Source organism: Solanum lycopersicum, chromosome 2 (genome assembly GCF_036512215.1).
Source record: "Solanum lycopersicum chromosome 2, SLM_r2.1".
Classification (NCBI taxonomy): domain Eukaryota; kingdom Viridiplantae; phylum Streptophyta; class Magnoliopsida; order Solanales; family Solanaceae; genus Solanum; species Solanum lycopersicum.
The window spans coordinates 17,722,304-17,728,125 of record NC_090801.1 but is presented as its reverse complement, the minus strand read 5'-3'; positions in this window follow the sequence as shown (position 1 = coordinate 17,728,125).

Below are 5,822 nucleotides of genomic sequence, written 5' to 3'. Positions count from 1 at the left end.
TATGCAACATCCACAATTTTGTTGAAGTCATAATTGTCACCTACACAATTGTAAAACATGAATGTTCTACGAGGTCTTTGAGGTTCATCAGCCAGTCTAATGGTTAGAGGTTAATGATCAGAATATCTCGGATCTGCATACCTCTAGGAGTGGAATATTAATCATCCATTCAACATTCACGATAGCCCAGTCAATCTTTATAAAAACACATCAATTGCTCCAAGTAAAATTCCTTCCCACTGACTTCAAAGTAGAGGTAGTGGTATAAATTAAGATTCATTGAAGTCCCAAGTCTAAGTCACCTATACTAGAGATCTTCCTCGCCTATCTTAAACTTTCAAGATTGAGTTGAAATAACCCATAGCCACCCAAGGACCTTGCTGTGTCGAATGGATGGACCTAAAATAGTCCATGGGGTCTTTTTCTCCTTTACATTGTGTAAGCCATATACTGCTATGAAACTAAAACCTCGTCTTAACTAGGGTATCATAATATTCCCATTGATACATTGTGTCGAGATATTCATCAAAGTTAAATCAAACATCGTGGGCTCCCAAAATAGAAATATTCATCCTTTATCATTATATTTCAAATTATTACACCATTTTCAACCTCTCGCACTTTTAGAAATTACTACATTGATGTTCAGTCCTTTTAATTTGTGCTCTAGTATTGCTACAAGATCATCTTTATTATTTCTGATTATAGCTCTTATTCAGTACCCTAATATTCTAGGTAATCAAGTGCATTGGGGAATTTGATGGTCCAACCACCTCACCACCACTCTCCAGACTGATACTCGCATCAATCATGCTCAGTTGCAGAAGTTGTTCTTTATCAGTAACAACTAGCAAGTAGTTGATCAAAATCGTTTGTTATAGCAGTATTACTAAATGTATTAGTCAATCACTCTTATTTGCTGACAATCCTATGATTGTCTTCCAGTTGCCCTGTGTTGTACAACATCCAACCTCACTAAAGGTGATTTTTCCGTTTCCTTTTTCATCTATATTTACCCCTTGTTATTGTTTCTCCCCATCTCTATACATATGAATATCAATTTTTTTGGACCATATCTTCTTTATCGGACTAGTAGGTTTCACAGGAACCTTCACTTGTTGAGTATAAATCTTTTGAGTGTTATGATACTTGAAGAATCACCTACTACACATAGTATCATAAATTTCTTTTCCATATAGCAATTTCCTTGATTAATTTCCACTTTACCAAGTTCAATAATTGTTTCTCCATCAATACTTATGGGCTCCACAAAATTTAGGCTAATACCTTTAGCCGCAAATTTGTTACCATTGAGCAAGTTAATCCACAGCTTTTTCTCTACATGATAATTTATGTCAAGCATTCGTTTAGCGTGAAATCTTGTCTCCTTCTTCCCAATGTCCGTATCTCCTCCTCGTGTATCTAGGTTTTAACATGATATTTCAACTCACTATGTTGCAAGTTCTGCTTGGGATTCAACACTACTGTTCTATTGGATGGGTACCAAGGTATAGTTAATGTTTTTGATTGTGGGTTCATCAACTCATGAGCAGCTTCATCCAGTCCCTAACAAATATTGTTTAGGATATAAGGTGAGTCATAATTTTATCTGCGGATGATTAACAAAAAGTGGCCACTCCTCTGAGCTAGGTTCCACCTGCATCACAACCTCGTAGTCTCCTTCACTCTTTCTTATAGTATCGAACCACTTCTGGGTCATACCTTTGCCTCTATTACAATCCTTTTTGGGCCTCTTTCTGGGCATATTTGGCAAGTGTACGATAGCACTATTGTGCACCGAGAGATAAGCATACAAAGATCATATTTTTTGGGATGTAATAATCGCTAAGATTGTTTGTTTAAGATTGAAACCTTTTTGATGTGTCGTCAAATGAACTTTATTTAGCCATACATTATGTAAATATATAGGATTTGATTCTAGAGTTGAAAGAGTTTGTTTGGTTCTTGTGGAATCAAAATCAATGAAAGATGAATTAACATTAATATCTTGTAGGAAGATAATTAGTACAAAATAAAAGTCAAGATAATATATTGGTAGGTGAAATTTAGGTAAACCATAAAATGATTTCACATGTTTAACCTTGACATTTTTTGACATATAGTGATGTCATGAATGACATCAGTAGGAGTAATTTGTTCCTATAAATAGGTAGCACTTAGTTCATGTTCAAATCATCCTCTCACTTGTCTTCTCACCTTCTAAGGCATTTGTTGTTCTCTCTCTTGGAATGTTTCATTTATATTCATTTTACATTGAAATAAATATTGGTGTAGTTGTTCTTTGGTGGACATTTTGATCCGAACCACATTAAATATTGTTGTTCTTCCTTGTTCTTTAATTTCATGTTTCCGCTAACAATTGGTATCAGAGCCAGATTTTGTTTGAGTATGCTTTGTGATTGCAACACTGTCTGAACTTCCTCATCGAAAAGAATTACTTTGGTTTTCTGTAGTTCCAAATACGTTGTAGTCTTAGAAAAGGAAGAACAAGTAGAAATGAATTCCATGAAGTTTGAAATTTAAAGATTTAGTGGGCGCAATAACTTCAATATCTGGAAGATCCAGACGATGGCGTTACTACGGAGGGAAAGTTAAATCCATGTTATTGAAGGAAAGTACCCTGATAAGATATCAGATTTCGACAAGGAAAAGATTGACGTATATGCATTGAGTTTAATCCAATTGTCCATTGCACCAAATATATGTTGAAGTGAGTATAAGTACCGAAGAGACGATAAAAATTTATGGGAAAAGATGGAAGGGTTTTACCAGGACCAATCAGTGACAACAAGGATGTTGTTACAACAAAGTCTTCGTACACTTAAGATGGATTAAGGTACTTCGTTGCAAGACAATCTAGATGCGTTCAATAAACTTCAGATGTACTTACAAAACTGCAGGAAATAAAAAGAATGAGGAGAAGCTTTAATATTCTTTTTTATTTTCGTTGACTTCAAAATATCGTGATATTGAGAATACAATGATTTATAGAAAACAACCCATAAAAAATGAGCAAGCGCAGCAATAACTTAAATCTTGTGATGTGCTTATGCATTTTGAAGGAGATAAAGGTGACGAAGCTAGTGGACTCTTTGTAAGAGGTCGTATTAGCTAACAGGTAAAGAAAATATCAAAGTACAGATCAAAGTCTCGTGTGAACAAAAGAATGTGGAGTGTTGGGGCATCCACAAGAAGGGGCACTTTGAACAACATTGCCCTCTGTCAAAGTCCAAATTAAAGGCAAGCGCATCCATTGTTAAGAATGCAATAGTGAAGTCTATGAAAACAAATCGGTCTTAGACTTTGGTTGTACTCTGCATATGACATACCGAAGAGAATGGTTCATCAACTATGAAACATGTAGAGGAACTGTATTAATGGGAAATAATGCAACTTGAAAAATAGTTTACATTGATTCAGTTCGTGTTCACTGCCATGATGCAAACATGAGAACTATTATAGAAGTCCATCATGTTCATTATATGAAGAAGAATTTGATCTCCCTGATACTTTGGATAAACAAGTCTATAAGTGCATGAGTGAAAGAGGAACAGTGAAAGTGACTAAAGGATCTTTAGTCATGTTGAAGGCCAAGCTAGAGGATGACCTCTATACACTTGCGGGAAGCACCATTATTGGCTCTGTAAATGCATCTACGTTGTATTTATCTAATGATAGTAGCACAAGATTATAGCACATGAGACTAGGAAATACGAGCGTGCGAGGATTGGAGATGTTGAAAAACTGCAACCTTTTGAATAGTGAAAAGATCAGCACACTTGAATTCTATAAGCACTGCATCTTAGGGAAGCAGAAAAAGGCTAGCTTCAGCATTCACAAGCACAAGACAGGAGGGGTGCTAGACTACATCCATTCAGATTTATGGGGTCCCTCTAAGATTCCATTGAAGGGAGGAAAGATTTATTTTCTCACATTCATTGATGAATTTTTCCAAAGGTTTTCGTGCGTTTCTTGAAGTAAAAAAGTTATGCTTTTGAAGAATTCAAAGAGTGGAAGATTTTGGTTGAAAATCAAATGGAGAAAAAAATCAAGTATCTTCGCACAGAAACTTGTTTGGAGTTTTTTTAGTGAAGAGTTCAATGATTTATGCAAGGTTCATGGGATTGCAAGACATAAGATGGTCGGGCACACACCACAATAGAATGGAGTTGTTCAGAGAATGAACATAACTCTTCTTGAGAAGGCTAGCTGTATGCTTTTACGAATCAAGAGTCCAAAGTATTTTTGCGTGAAATAGTTCATATTGCTTTTCATATTGTTAATCGATCTGCAACATCATTGATTGACTTTAAGACTCCGAATGAGATCTGGTCAGGTGAACCTTCTAACAATTCATACTTGCAAATATTTGTGTGCATGTCCAGCTTATTATCATGTTAATGAAGGAAAGCTTGAACCAAGGTCTAAAAAGGACATATTCGTAGGATATGTAGATGGAGTAAAAGGGTAAAAACTTTGGTGTTTGTATGTAATCAAATTTATAGTTAGTGGAGATGTTACCTTTGATGAATCCGCTATACTTGATCCTCGTAAAGTTTCTAATAAGTTAGCAAGAAATGACAACAACGAGAAGGTAGAGCCACCGATAGAGATTACCAAGGAACGGGATCAAGAGACTCAAATTAATGAGTCAAAAGATGCAGATCTTAAATATTTTGCTGCCAATGAACTATACCAAATTGCGAAGGGAAGGGACAAATGGTTGATAGGGAAATCTGAACGTTTTATAGAGCAAGAAAATCTAATTACACATGCATTCGTAGATACAGAAGACAATATTAAGGATCTCGAGCCCTCTTCGTATGTTGAAGAAACTTCTCGCAAATATGTTGCACAATGGAAGTTAGCCATTCTTCACAAAAATGAGACATGGGTCTTAGTTAAAAGGCCAAAGGGGATGAGGACAATTGAATGCAAATGGGTCTACAGAAAGAAAGAAGGTATTCCAGAAGTGGAAGATTCTAGGTTCAAGGCGAGATCTGTTACAAAGGGTTTCATCTAGAAGCAGGGAATTGACTACAATGGGATCTTCTCTCCAGTCGTGAAACATAGCTCAATTCGCGTTGAATGGTTTGGTGGCAGAAATGGAGGCAGTGAAAGAAGCTATCTCATTGAAAGGCTTGGTGGCAGAATTGAGTTCGGTTCAGCTGGAATCAATTCTAAGATGCGATAGTCATAATGCTATTCATTTGATTTAAAATCAAAGATTTCATCAGAGCACAAACCACCAACCACATTAATGTCAGATTCCATTTTATTCGAGATGTCGTAGAAGAGGGAGCTATCAAGGTTGAGATGGTTATCACTACATCTGACCAAAATAGTCTTCCTTCCCAAGTTTTCACACTGCAAGGACTTGGCAGGGGTATGAATCAATTGATGCAACTCTAAGAGATCGACTGCTAGGTGAAACAAGTATGTTAAACAAAGGACTGATTATTGTTTTTCTTACAATGGGATTGCCTAGTAAGCTTAGAAGTTTTTGCCGGAGTTGTTTACATATGCTTGGAACACAAACAAAGGTGGAGATTTAAAGAGTTGGTTCGAATGGAATCAAACTCAATGAAAGATGAATTAACGTGAATATTTGGTAGCAATATAATTAGTACAAAATAAAAGTCAATATATTATCTTGCTAGGTGAAATTTAGGTAAACCATAGAATGGTTTCAAATTTTTAACCTTAACATTTGTTGACCTATAGTGATGTCATGTATGACATTAATAGGAGGAATTTATTCCTATAAATAGGTAGCTCTTGATTCATTTTTAAATCATCCT